Raw genomic sequence first — 15,613 nt, forward strand, 5'->3', positions numbered from 1 at the left:
TCTTAAGAGGACATCACAAAATTAGCAGACCAGAGCTCAGAAAAATGGTAATCCTTGAGAAAGGGACCTGATCCCAAGGTGAAGAGATAGAAGACCAGGAATGGGAGGAAAATGTGGGAATATGGGATCCTAAACCCTTGTACTTTATCCCAAGATTGGAACTGGGTGGATCAGTGGTCATGGGCTGTAGTGGACAAAGCAATTTCCACACCACTCACATCAATGTCTCCAAAGTTAAAGGCATTAACCATTATTTCATGTGGCCAATCATATGTAGGATGGGTAGATCAGAGGGCCAGTCCCTAAAGCATGAGCAGCTGATGACTTGGAGATTGTTGAATTAAAACTAAGGGTGCATACTGAAGATGAAGAAGAAAAGAAGAAGACTGACTCCATCTTGGAGGAACATTGACAATTAAGACTGATACACACATTCTTATAAAACCAAAAGGATGCTTACAAGGAAAGTTGTTGGTTTGGTGAAGGGTGGCCATCAGATACCTCCTTGCTCAGCCAACAGCAACTGTGACCACTTCACAGCCTTTGTCTCTTTATGCTTAGCCTTCCCTAGGCAGCTAGGTGGCCCAGTGGGTAAGAGCATTGAACCTAGAGTCAGGAAGACCTGAAATCAAATCCTGCCTCAGATACTTATTAATTGTGTGACCCTGGGTAAGTCATTTAACCTCTCTCAGCCTCAGTTTTCTCATCTGTAAAATGGGATTAATAGCAGTACCTACCTCATAGGGCTATTGTGAGGATCAAATTAGATAACGTGTACAGCATTTTAAAAACTTTAAAGTGCTATCCAAATGTTGGCTATTATTTCCAAATGTCAGTAAAATGAGTACTCTGAGGTGGACCTTGTGAGTTTGGAAGATTCAGCGGTATCATCATGAGTCCCACTGGCAAGAGGATTTGGTAACATAAGGGGGCAGTAGCAGTGGTTGTAGGAAGTAGTCAAGGGAAGGGAGAGGAAATAAGAGAGAGGAGAGCACCAGCAGTAGAAACAGAATGGCCTGGCTTGACAGCTAAGTGGTCTGGCTTAGCAGCAGATATCCCACTCGCAGATAGCTACATCTAAAGTGACTATGCCTTCATAAGGCTTGCATGAAAGAAGAAAATTATTTCCAGAGCTTAGGTATCAGTGAGTCACCTTTTGTCCCATGGATACCTGTGGGAAACCCATCCTCTGTATTTGTGATAGGCAGGCAAGCACCCCACATGCAAACTCAACCCTACATTCCTAAACAGATTTACCTGTGGGAACTTTTACATGAAAACCCTGACAGAGAAGTAGGAATCACTGCTTCAAGTGAGAGTAAGATGTTGGGGGTGGGGGAGGTGGAGTCTTCCAGAGAGTGTGCTGCAATATATTCCTGACAATTTTAGGAAAAATTCCTAACAAAATGGAGAGGACAACTTGGGGTGGGGCTCTTTCAACTTTGCACAAGAGGATAGATGGTAAACGGTCCCTCACTAATGTCACTTAGGCAGAAAGATTTCCTATTAGGGTGTAGTTATAGGAAAGAGTAACTACTCCATGAGGGAGAAGTAGAAAAGTGAGACAAAATAGAGGCAAGATAGAGAGAGGAGGTATAAAAGAGGAAGAAACAAAGGTTAATGGAAAGAGGTAAAATGAAGGAAAGAAAAAGACAGGGAGAGGTAAAGACAAGGATTGGTAGTTGCACTGCTATATCCAGGGCTTTCTTGGGTATGTGGCTCTGGGTTGCATTTCTTGAGTTTAAAGAGGAGGCTCGGGGCAGCTAGGTGGTGCAGGGGATAGAGCTCTGGCCTTGGAGTCAGGAGGACCTGAGCTCAAATCTGGCCTCAGACGCTTGACACTTACTAGCTGTGTGACCCTGGGTAAGTGACTTAACCCCAATTGCCTCACCAAAAAAAAAAAAGAGGAGGCTTGTCATATTCATTTCATACACTAAGTAAGAAGGGTTAGATCACCTTCGACAAGGAGGTAAGGCGCAGAAAATAATAGCTAAAGGTGCAAAAGCCTCAATATCATTATCAGCCACACTATTACCATTATGATTTCAACAATCATCACTATCATCATCATCATTTCAATCACCAAAACTGTAGCTATCTTATAATGAATACCATCATTCCAATCTACATCATCCTTCCATAATCACTATCACTATTATCACCCTCATGATTTCAAAAAGTCATCATTCCACATCACTACTATAAAAATCATCATGACACAATGACTGTCATCACCATGATCACCATCACCAACACTATCACAATGAGAATCATTAGTATCACCACAATCAGTATCAAAATCACTGTTACTTATCTTCCCTACAACCACTAGAAACAGTTTGGTTTGGTAGGAAAACTACTTATCTTAGAACCAGGAGACCTAAGTTTTAATGTTGGTTCTGCTACTAACTTTTCCTATGATTTGGGGGCAAGTTACTTGTCATTTTTGAGTCTTAGTGTGCTCAACTCCAAAATTAAGTGATCTAATTAGACGATGTTTAATCTCTAATATTGTATGATCCTGTGATTCATAAACTTTATGAATACCAAAAACATCATTATCAACACTGCTCACCATTATGATTGCCACAGAATCAGAATATTAGAGCTGGAAAGGTCTTCAGAGAGTATCTTGTATTACCCTATCATTTTACAGATAAGGAAACCAGACCACAGAGAGGTGAGGCATCTTGCCCATGGTCACATAAGTAGTTACTGACAGTTGAGACTAGCAGTCAGGTCTTCTGGCTTCCAGTCCCAGGCTTTTCCCATATGCCCATAACCCTGTTAACTTTGGCTCCAGCTCTCCTATTCTTGCCCTAGTTTTAATTGGAGTACACTTAAAGATGCAAAACTATTATTTGTCAGTGAGGAGCAATATACTTCTTACATTAAATTATATATTCAGGACTGCCCACGTTCGGCAAGATAAATAAAATAATACAGGGGCAAGATTCAATGTCACCATTCTGCCTGACCTTTGTGTGTCTTGAACACTGAGGTCTGGCAAGCCCTTCCCCCTCCTTTGCTTTGACTTTCTGGACTCATGATACTTTCCTTGTTCTTGGCACCTGAAACCTCAAACTCCCTAGACACTGCCTTAAATCTGAGCCTAACTAACCTGATCCTTTTGAAAGGAAGTATGGCATAAAAGAAAAACTAATAAACTTGGAATTAAAAGACTCGCATTTGGTTCTACCACACACTACCTGTGTGACCGTGACCAAGTCACCTAACTTCTCTATACCGCAATTGCTTTACTTGTGAAATAAGGCTTGTAATATTGGCACTAAATACTTTGTAGGTTTCTTGTGAGGAATGGGCTTTACAAATTATAAAATTATGTGCAAATGTAAGCTATTATTGTTACTACTTTCATCCCAGCATGACAAACATTATTATCACCATCACTTTGGCATTTGTCACCACTGAAATAGGCAAACATTTGAAAATCCACCAGAGGTGGATTATGTCTTTTTTAAATGCTGTAATTGAAATTCAAGTAGTTGTCACCAAATGCTTATTTAAAGAATCCAGAACTGGATGAGATTTTAAATATTCTCTAGTTCAACTACCTCATTTTATAGATGAGAAAAATGAGGATCAGATAGAAAAAACAAAATAAAATGAAAATAGCTTCATTATTTTGTTAACCAATCCCTATAAGGAATGAATAACAGAAACACTATAAGGGGCAAGATCTCAAGGAAATAAAGCATCTGGTACAATGTGGTACTTGCTCTGTAACTAACTGTTATTATTCACAACTTAATGAACATTGGATTTACCTTACTTTGACTCTAAGAAGGCACCAAATTTCTCTTAGTAATTATCTTCCAGATGATAAGAGGAAGCATAAAATATTAGTAGCAGAATTATAGTAAAGAGGGGTGGCTAGGTGGTGCAGCGGGTAGAGCTCCAGCCTTGAAGTCAGGAGGACCTGAGTTCAAGTCTGGCCTCAGATACCTGACACTTACTAGCTGTGTGACCCTGAGCAAGTCGCTTAACCCTGATTTGCCTAACCAAAAAGAATTATAGTGAAGAGAGCACAGAATTATGTATCAGGAGACTTGAATTTTAGTTCCCAGTTCTAGTACTAACTATGTAACCTTAAGGAAGTCATTAATTACTCTAGACCCCAATTTCCTCATCCATAAAATGGAGTTGGATTAGATTTTCTCTAACATCTCTTCCAGCTCTAACATTCTATTCCACTATTCTAGACTTCTCAGAAATGAGGCTTTTACCTACTGCTAACCAAGACTTGAAGTGCTGTAAGTGTTTGATAAGTGGCCATCTCTTTATCTACCCCTATCTAAGGACCTTTGTTTTGGTGGAACAAGAAGGCCTTCTGCTGTACCCACCTTCCTGGTGGATCAAACAGAGTTAAAATCTCAAAGGCAACACTCTGTCTGACACTAAATGTAGTAGAATTATAAACTCATAGAATCTCAGCCTAGGAAAGGACCTTAGAAATCATCTGATCCAACCTCCTACCCAAGACAAGAATCTGCTTTATTATGTCCCTAACAGGTGGTCTTCCAATTAATATTTGACCATTTCCAGCAACAGGGAAATAATTCCTTCATATTATTCTTTTTCTCTCTACTTCTTGCTGGACCAGCCTATCATTTCAGTCTATAAAGGACTTTTTGAATCTTTATTGTATTATATAATATACTGCATTTTCCTCCCAGCTTTGTGTCATCCATAAAAGTAATAAACATGTTTCTTATATCTCTAATGAAGTTATTAATAATAATGTTGAACATAACAGAGCTAAAGGGACAATACTGTAGCACAAAACTTTGGACTTCCTTCCAACTTGAGATAACTCATTTAATGAACATTCTTTAAGGAAATAATTGACTGAAAAGGAAGATGGACTGGTCATGGGTTGAGAGTGAAGGATATTCAATGGACAGACTGTGTGCTCCACTGATATTAGCACAATGTCAAGAAAAGTCAAGAAAGGTTCCTAGCACATTGGATGGAGACCAATGGCAGTAGTGAATGTATCAGAGGACATTGAAAAGCCCACACAAGAAGGTTGCAATCTGCCTAACTGAGGGCAAAGTCTATATTTATGAGATCACAGTTGAGCTTGAGCTGAGTTTTGGTCACTGAACTTGCTATTCATCCACATAACATACTACCATACAGTCTACATTTTTACTATCTTGTCAGCAGTGACCATGAAAGACTATCAAATGTATTGCTGAAATCCATGGATCAAAGGGGGTACTTTTTGTCAAGCTCTTAGCATAGTGCCTGGCACATTTTGCTGTTGTTGTTCAGTCAGTCATGTCTGATGTTTTCTTCTCCAGTTCATTTTACAGGTGAGGAAAATGAGGCAAACAGGATTAAATGACTTTCCCAGGGTCATAAAGCTAGTAAGCATCTGAGCCTAGATTTGAACTCAAGAAGATGAGTCTTTCTGAGTCCAGGACTTGCTCTCTAGCCACTGTGCCATCTAGTTGCCTGGCACATATTAGTTGCTATATAAATGCTTATTCCCTTCCAGGGCCTCCTTTCCTTCCTCCCTCCCCCTACCACACCACTCCTGATTTAGGACACTCTCCATATCCTTATCTAGTGACTATCAGATCACACCTATGATGATTTCTATCCAATCAGGAAGAAAGTATTCCTTCTTCCCGGCTCTGAAGCTCAGAGACCCTTCTGAGACTCTACTCTTCTTCCTGCTTGATGGCTAATTAACATGAAAAACATTATTTAGATAAACCCTGAATTTTATATTCCCTAACAGTTTTGTGCCTACATGTCCAAATCTGTTTCTTATTGATATTTTTATGATAGGGACAAAATATTTTCCTTCTGAACATTTTTTGGGATTTTAAACATTAGAAAATAACTTTAAACCAGTGTTTTCATCACCACCATCACTATCACCAACATCACCATCATCATCATCATCACTGTGATACTTGCCTAGATTCTATTCAGAGTGATTCACATAAATAGGGTAGACCCTGGGGAGCCAACAGCTGGGCTCTGGGGAAGGACAGCTGCAATTTCCTGACATAAAATTCACCAAATTGGAAATGCAAAGAATAGAAAAGGCCAAATGAAGGACAGGGAAAGAGAAAGGAAGGAGAGGATAGAGAAGTAAAAAAAAAAAGAAAGCAAAAATAAGGGAAAGGAAGAGGAGAGAAAAAGCAAAAGCAAGGAGAAGGAAATTTTTTCGCATAAAAAATACATTTTATTGGTGTCTTTGTCTTTCTACAATGGTCATTTCCTACACTTTGTTAGATAAAATCTTTCCTTGTGATAAAGAAAAACTGTCAAGTAAAAACATTTGATAAGGAAACCTCATCTGACAAAATATACACTATTTGGTTCCAGTGTTCCCCCACCTCTCTGCCATGAGGAAGGATGTACGTCTCTTTAACTCTTCTCTTCCACTTTCGTTGGTTTTTCTGTTACTCAAAGTTGGAACTTTCTTTTCATGACCTATTCATTGCCATTGTGTGTGTGTGTGTTGTTCTTTTGATTTTGTTTATTTCTCTGTATCAGTTCATACAGATCTTCCCACATGACTCTAAGCCCTTCATATTTGTCATTTTTCATTATACAACATTTCATTACATTGATGCATCAAGGTTTTTTTTTTTAGCTAACTTCCAAATAATGGGTACTCAATCAGTGGGTTTTAGTTCCTTGTTACCACAAAGAGGGCTGCTATGAATATTTTGGTAAATATTGCATCTTTATTGTTATTTTTATTGCCTTGTGATATATGCCCAGTACTCTTATTTCTGATCAAAGCACTGGGTCAAATGTATTTTACTTGCATAATTCTAATTTGAACTCCAGAATGGTTTGACCACTTTACAGCTCCAACAGCATGGAATCAGTGTGGCAGTCTTCCTAGAGCCTCTTCAACATTGACTAACTCAATCCCTTTTCATCTTTTTAAATTTTCTGAAAGTGAAGGAAAGCATCAAAGTTGGTTTAATTTGCCTTTCTTTTACTGGTAGTTATTTATAGCCTTCTTCATGTGGCCATTTATAGTTTATAAATCTTTTGAAAACTGTTCGTCATTATATCCTTTGACCAACTGTCTGTTAAAAAGAGGATCTTGGTGTTACATATTTGTGTTAATTCTCTATGTATTTTAGATATCAGACTTGTATTATATTTGGTTGGAATAATATTATATTTGGTGGGAATATTTTCCCCACTTTACTGTTAGTCTCCTAATTCTGTCTTCACTACTTTTGTTCCCTCAAAGTCTTAAAAATTTTTTTAAATGTATTTAATATTGATGAATTTTACTTCTTTCCCCTATGTGGACAGGCTATTTTGAATGTCAGACTTCTGGAACACAACTCTGGTTCTCTCTCTTTCTAGTTCTAAAGCTCTTGTCATTAAACCTGGGGGAAATGGAGAGAAAAGGAAAGAAAAGAAAGGTATTAGAGGGAGGAAGAGAGGAAAGAGAAGATGAAAGGAAGGACAAAAGGTAAAGCAGAGAAGTGGAGTGGAGGGAGGAGAAAGGAGAATAGAAAGATCAGGAAGACAGAGAAGGTGCCATGTTTTAAATCAGGCTAAATGCTAAAACCCAAAATGCTCCATTGCATAGACCTGTCTAGTGGTGTTCAAACTGGTCTCTTGTTGTAGTCTCTGAGTATTTCCTACCCTTGGGTGCTTTAGGTAAGAACAAGGACTCTCTGCTTAGACACCCAGGGTCTACTGAGTCCTGTTTTGGCCTGGGCCACATTTGTGCAGGGTTGTGACTACAGCTCCCAGTGTATCCACACTGCTGCTTCATCACTTGTCTGTCACCACAGGACACTGAGATAGGTAAAAATGGTAAAATTGTATGGATGGTGCCTCTTGATTCACATATAAATTGGATTTAAGTGAGGCAAAGTTGCACAAAGTGGACAGCCCCACTCTTCCAGAGTCATCGTAATCCAGTGGCAAAACAAAAATCAAGATGGCTGGTGATAGTTCTGGATGCGTTGGATGACCTTGGTGTCTTCCACAGCTTCACAGCTCCTGCTTCAGCTGCCTTCCTCTTCCTTGCTGTTGGAACAAATTGTTCTCATCTGCCCATTCTACCTGGGGAAGTTTTCACGTGCTTGGGGTAGACGCCTCCTTAACTCATTGATGGGTTTGAGACTCCTAGGTTACCCTCAACCTGGTTTAGCCCAACTGCTGAAACTGTTTACTAAGATGTGGCTGCTGTGCATGCTACAGCTTTTTGGAGCCACAGGTGAGAGTTGGGTGAACCAGGTAGACACCAAAGGTGGAAAGCAGCTCTCATGCCAAAGGTTCTAGTCTTCCCTGAACACCCATCCATATACTCCTAATAAAGTGTAATAACACTGGAAAGATAGAAGGGTTCAGGTTATGAAGACCTTTAAACAACAAACAAAGGAATTTAAATTTGATCCTAGAGGTGCTAGGGAGCCATTAGAGTTTTGAGTTGGGGGAGGGAGGGGAGGTGGTGTAGTTAGACACACTTTAGGAAAACCATTTTTGGTAACTGAGTGAGGATGGAATGAGGAGAGTCTTGAGGCAGGGTAACCATTTATGAAACTATTGCAATAGTACAGGAAAGAGATAACAAGACAAATGATGGAGAAGATGCAGGAAAATAGGTACACTAATGCACTTCTGGTAGAGCTATGAACTAGTCCAACCATTATGGAGAACAGTTTGAAACTAAGCCCAAAGGGCTATAAAAACTATGCATGTCCTTTGATCCAGAAATACTGCTACTAAGTTCATACTCAAAGGAGACCAAAGAAAAAGGAAGAACCCATAAGTACAAAAATGTTTATAATAGCTCTTTGTTGTGGTAGCAAAAAGTTGGAAAATGAGGGGATGCCCATTAATTGAGGAATGGCTGAACAAGTTATGGTATATGAATGTGATTCAATACTGTTGTGTTATAAGAAGTGATGAAGGAGATGATTTTAGAAAAATTTGGAAACATTTATATGAACTGATGCAAACTGAAGTAAGCAGAACCAGAAGATCAATCTATACAATAATGGTAATATTATAAAGATAATCAACTATGAAAGACTTGGCAACCCTGATCCACTACATCTCCAAAGGACTTATGATGTAAAATGCTACCCACCTCCAGATAGAGAAGTGATAGAATCAGAGGGAAGATGGAAGCATATTTTTTCCTTATTTCTCTTGCTTTTTTTCTCAGAACATGGCCAATGGGGAAATATGTTTTGCACGACTTGATATGCACACTGATATGTACATATTTCTCAGCTTCTCAATGGATACAGGAAGAAGTGGAGGGAGGGAGAGAATTTGGAACTGAAAATAAAAATAAATTTTAAAAATAAATATTTGTTGACTGACAAAAAAGGAGGTAATGAAGGCCTTAACTAGTATAGTGGCTCGGTAAGTAGAAAGAAGTTCTGATACTCTGGTTCTAATTCTCCAGCTCTGTACATAGAAGAGCAGCTTCATTCAATGTGTTGGCTGCCTGGTTTCCTGTCTGCAGGGAGTGGTCAGTTTGGGTGATACCACTGCTGAGGCTATGCACTGTTAGCATTTAGGAAATAGTGATTGGGGAGGGGGACAGAGAAGAGGAGAAGGAGGTGAGAGACAGACAGAAAGACAGAAAGAGTCAGAGAGAGACAGACAGAGAGACAGAGACAGAGAGAGTCATATGGCAGGACTGGCCCTCCCCACTTCAAAACTGCCCTAGTCATTACAATCATAATAACATTCACATTTATATGACACTTTGAGGTTTACAAAGCACAGCCCTGTAGGCAGATAGGCAGAACAAGTATTATTATCCCCTTGGGCGAACTGAGACCAGCTAAATGATTTCCCCCAAATCATCCAACTAGTAAGAATCAGAGCCAGGACTCAAAACCAGGTCTGCCCACTCCAAGACCAATTCTCTTTCTAGCACACCAAGCTGCCTCTCCTTGTCCTGGGAGAGATTTGAGGGTGAGATCACTGCCCTTCCATGGTCCTATGGTCCCACAAGGATGCGTCTATGCAAAACAGTCAGAACTGGGGCCCAGTCTCTTGGGAAGTTGAGGCAGGCTGTCGTCCCTGCCTCTCTCTGTCCACTGAAGCTACTCTAGACCCCACTGTACTCTGGGTAGAGTCCAGCCTGGAAGTCCTGATTTCCATCATCATGATCCTGGGATACAGATTCCTTACTACGTTGGAGAAAAGGTCTGACAAGGCTGAAATGAGGAAGCAAGGAGAAAAGGCAACCTGCCTTTCAAGTGTCAACTAAGTGGCTATGCACATCCCAGGGGGGCAATGGGCAAGATTCCAGGAGGTTATGGATGAGCACTGCCATTCACCTGACAGCAGCATTCCCCGTGATTGGTTCCAGTCAATTCAGGAGCTGTGCATTCTTAAGAATGAGAGAGGGGGAGGGAAACAGACAGACAGACAGACAGACAGACAAGACAGAGAGTACAACCTTTCTGCAAAAGGATCAGAAGGAGAGCTATGTATGGCTGATGGTGCTCCTGACCCCCTGGGCCCCAGCAAGATCTCATTTTCTCTCTCGTTCCGATACCCCACCCACCTCAGAGAAATGGGACTGTGTCTCAGCCCGATACCAGAAATCTCCCTTCTTCTCACTTCGGTCAGCCTGAACCCTGGTCTCTGCCTAGAAGCAATATCCATGCCCTTGGGGACTCCCTGATAGAGAAGACCGAGGAACTTCAAAGAGGGGCAGGGGCAAGAGGCAGGGGATTGCCTACTCATGAGATCAGATTCCAGAACAAATAGAAAGACCATCTATCTTTCTGAGTTCTGGAAGAGGAAGGGGGTGAGTACCACGGGAAAGGGAATGGGTGTCCCTATGGGGGAAAGAAGAGTTTAGACATGGGGGAGGAAAGGATCTATCAGAGTCAGGAAGGCAGCATAGTGAGCTGAAAGTCCATGTCCTCACAGGTAACCTCATCAGAGAGAATACAGTACCCAAGTCTCCATCATAATAAGATCTTGAAACACAGGTCGATTTGACTGTCATTCCATATTATCCATATGTTCCCCACCTCCCTCCCATTCCTCTCCCCTCCACCTGTGCTGCATTTCCTGTGTCAGCCTGGGTCCCTCATGTTCATAGTGCTCTATCAACTTAGATCCATGTTCCTGGTTCACATAGTACAGCATTTCTCTTTCTGGGCAACTGGGGTTCCCGTAAATTTCCAAATATGTTTCCCCAGCTGAACTGTCTTTGCCTCAGGACATTGAGGGGTGGCAGGAAAGCAGACTGTGACAGCTTCAGGGACATCCTGACTAAGGCACCTCACCGGACGCCCTGCTAAGTCTACTCTTAGTATTAGGGCCCTGGAGACAGCTGGACAGATCAGGTTCCGGGTGTGGCTGAGGACTGGGCCTCTTGGCTCTGGGCTCCTCCGTGGCCTGGTGTCTTGGCTGGCGACATTCCCAGCACCCTCTCTCTGGGTATTTTTACCCTCTGGCTTCAGGCCTAGTCAGCTTAGGATGCCGTTTTCCCTCCCTCTGTTTATGTTTTCTCATTTCCCTTTCAACTCTTTCCTCTTCCTCTCCCTTCCCTCCCTCACATTGGAGGTAAGTAGGAGGTCAAGTCAAGTGGTCAAGGGTCAGACAGACTTTTTCTGGAGGTCTTAAAAATAAGGGCAAAGATTTCTTCTGAATCCCTATTAAATGCCTTTAAAAGCTTTGGGCAACCCAGGCTCACCTCAAGAGCTCAGGCCCAGTCCTAAGGGCCATGACTCATTGAGCAGTTGTCCTGGGCTCAGGTTAGCCTCCTGGAGGGTGATGTATTTCAGAAGAGGGATGCCTAGACCCCCAAACCCTTCAAGCCCCAAATTCCCAGTCCGAGTACATGCTAGACCAAACCCACAGTTCCCCCCAGATCCCCACCCCTTCCTCCAGAACAGATAATGGCCACTCTGCTCCCTAAGGGCTTCTGTGGGGTAAGGGAGGGCATCCCAAGGACTTGGGAAATTGGCATTATTATTTTTCATGATTGTGGTTCATTATTATCTCACCTTTATATAGCATTTAAAGCACTACAGAGTATTACTGACTCTGTTTTGCAGATAAAACTAGTTCCACAAGAAGCAAGACGTGAGTCTTGGAACTGGAATTTAAACCCAGATTTTTCCCAATGTCTGTCCACCATACTTCCCTAGGCTTTATTAGCTGAGAATGAAAGAACCTGAGGGTAGGGCAGTTACAAAGGTAAATGCTTTCAGCCTACAGGTTTATCTACACAGCTGCAGAATAATCCACTCATGGTCTCAAACACTATTTATTACTTAGATACTCTCAGAGCCAGAAACTAACATGCGTAACACAGCCACTCAACAGAGACTGAAAAACGCTCATTGTGACAGACTCACCCTCCAGGGCAGCAGGCACACGAACATACCAACACATGCACTCTCCCAGCCCCAGTCTCACAGATGTACAAACACACACTCACAAACATTAACACAGGGTGTCACACTCGCACACATTCAGGCTGAGCTCCTGTTAGTCTTCTGGAGACAGGCGTGTGCAGCCCCTGATCACAGCTAAATGTCACCGAGTCCCTCTCCTCCCAGTTAGAGATGAATTGTTGCTTGGGAGATATTTCATCCTTAATGCCTCCTGCTTGAACTGGAGCATGCGTCTCCAGGAGGTTACGTTTCTTCCAATGTCTGCAGGCTGGCTCAGAAATCTGCCCTTCCGGGCTCTCAGCTTTCACGAGGAGAGGTGGGGGCTCCCTCTCTCCTTACAGGCACCTCCCCCTCCTACCCGAGGTTGAGGGTGGTGGTGGGATGGAGAATAGAGAACAAAGCCAAAGGTGGCTCAGCATATGTATACTCTAGCACCGCCCCCCTAGGCAGGATCCCCAGGAGGCTAAGACACATGCTAACTAGTGGGTGTTATAACTATGACCCTTCTTCCTTCTATAATTACTGGCACTAGCGGTGTCCTACACTGGAAAGAAAGGGAGAGGGAGGATCATCTTCCTTAAAACTTTATCCACCCAGACCCTCAAAGTCTTTTCTTAGGAATCATGTGGTCATGGTTTCAGAACTGCAGGGATCTCAGAAGCCATTCAGTCCAATTCTCTGCCCCACCATTTTATAACTGAGGAAACGGAAACCCAGGGACTCAAGTGACTTGTCCAGTGTTACACTGGTAATAAGCATCAGACCTGGGATTTGAACCCAGCTCTTCTGACTCCAGAAAGTGCTACCAGAGCCAATGCACTGCCCATTGTAACATGTTGTTGCCTTTCCCCTCCTCTCTCATCTCTTCCCTTCTCCCCTCCCCCTCCCCTTCTTTCCTCTCTTCTCTCCTTCCCTCCCTTTCCTGACTCTCCTCAATTCCTCCTTCCTTTCCTATCCTCTCTTCTCCTTTCCCCTCTCCTTTCCCTTCCCCACCCTTTCCCTCTTCTCTTCTTTCTTCTTCTCCTGTTGTCTCCTCTCTTTTCTTCTTTCCACTCCCTTCTCCTCCTCTTCTCTTTTTTTTCTCCTCTCCTTTCCTATCTCCACATCTCCTCTCCCTTCCCTCCTCTCCTTCCTCTTTTCTTCCCTCCACTTCCCTTCTCTCCTCCTCCCTTCCTCTTTCTTCTGCTCTCTATTCTCCTCTTCCATCCTCTCCTCTCCTATCATTTATCCAATCCCAATGAAAGGTCGAATGCTGTGTAAAGAAGTACTGGACTTGCAGTCAAAAAGACTTGGGTTTGATTCCCATCATACTTAACAGCTTTGTGACCCTGGCAAGTCACTCGACTCCCTGGACCTCAGTTTCCCTGTCTGTAAAAGAGGACTGTTGCAAAGATTAAATAAGATAATGTTTTTAAAGTGTTATATAATGCCAGCTATCATTACTATGTTCAAGGCTTCTGGGATCTGTGCTCTTCAGAATTTGTTGCCTTTGACCAGCCCCTGAAAATCAAATAAAGCGTTTTCTTCAGAGAATGCCTTTACTAGTGGTCTCTCTCTCTCTCTCTCTCTCTCTCTCTCTCTCTCTCTCTCTCTCTCTCTCTCTCTCTCTCTCTCTCTCTCTCTCTCTCTCTCTCTCCTCTCTCTCCCCTCCTCTCCTTCACTCCTCCCCCACCTCTCTCTCTCTCTCTCTCTCTCTCTCTCTCTCTCTCTCTCTCTCTCTCTCTCTCTCTCTCTCTCTCCTCTCCTCTCCTCTCCTATCCCTACCCACCAGTGGCTGAGGACTTAGTGGGGGAGGCAATGAGTAGTTTATTCTTATACAGCTTGGCAGGAATCAGAAATCATAGAGTTTATTCCTCTGCCTTTAGCCAGGCCCAGAGATATACCATCTGAAACAGAGTATCCAAAGTAAAGCTCTAACCTGAGAAAAGATCAACCTGCCCTGGTAAGGATGGATGTCCTACTTAGGCACACATAGTTCCTGGACTAAATGATATTGCAAGACTGCTTTCTGCCCTGGTGTTCCAGGATCCTCTTTGGGCAGTTGAGAAAAATTCCACGGTCTTTTTTACTCAATTTCCTTGACCCCCTGTGTCACTAGTGTCCAAAGGCACTTTGCAGTTGGGGGTTCTGACTCTCCTAGGTACCATGTTTTTCAAGGGGAGAGAAAGGGAATAAAGAGGTCAAAGTGAGTACAAAATAGAGTGGGGGCAAACTAGAGCTTAATTTCTGAATGGGTCCATTTGGGCACATTAAATGTTCCCAATTCTCTGAATCTATAGACCAAGGAGCAGTATTGCTTGGCCCATATCAGTGCCCTGTTTTGGAGGGGCAGACAGCACACATTTGTGGATCAAATTTGGGGTCTGAAATGGATAGTCCACTTCCCTAGACCCCACCCTCCAGACCCAAACATTGGCCCTGAGCAAGGTATTATGAGCCATGGGTGTCCCCTCTCCTAGCCTGTATTCTACAACTGTGCCTGCCCTGAGGAGGATCTGTGGCTGGCTAAGGCATCGGCCGCCCGGGCAAGTCTGAGCAGACAGCCTTCCCCGATTGCTGGCTCCAGGCCTCGGAGCCCAGCTTGGAGCTCCCCCCAGAGTGGCGGGATTGATTGGCTGCAGCCAGAATGGGCACCACTCTCCCTGGCTTGGACTGAAACAGGGCCATCTGTTACACCTCTAGTTAAAAGTACATAAAGTTGAGCATTTGTGCGCAGACAATACCACCCCTGACACCCTCCACGCACACAGCACTCCCCCTCTTTGGCAGGAGCCCACACCGTGACAGGCCCGGTGCAGGAACGCCCACACGCTAGCTTGGCTGGCACCGGTGAGCTCCACAGCTCCTGCCCAGAGATTGGAATTGGATGGGCCAAGCTCTCTCAGATCCCAGTACAAAGATGGGATCTAGGAGGTATAACCTTGGGAGGGGAGAGGAGGACACCTAAAAACTAGTCTGGGCTGTGTTCTATGCTCTGGATTGTTGGCTCCAGCATGGGCTGGGCATATCCAAGATAGCTATGGTCAGTGACTCTGATAGGAAAGTCATGGGACAGACAGCAAGTGGGTGATCCTGATGAAACATCCCAGATTGCTGTGCAATGTCTTTCCTTTGTTTTAGAAATTCTTATGGCTCTTGCTCCCCATCCGGATTATTCTGGCATTCAAGACCCATTACGATCTGGCCCTACCCCCACCCCATCTCTCAGA

Source organism: Phascolarctos cinereus, unplaced genomic scaffold (assembly GCF_003287225.1).
Source record: "Phascolarctos cinereus isolate Bilbo 61053 unplaced genomic scaffold, phaCin_HiC Scaffold_3;HRSCAF=262, whole genome shotgun sequence".
NCBI lineage: Eukaryota > Metazoa > Chordata > Mammalia > Diprotodontia > Phascolarctidae > Phascolarctos > Phascolarctos cinereus.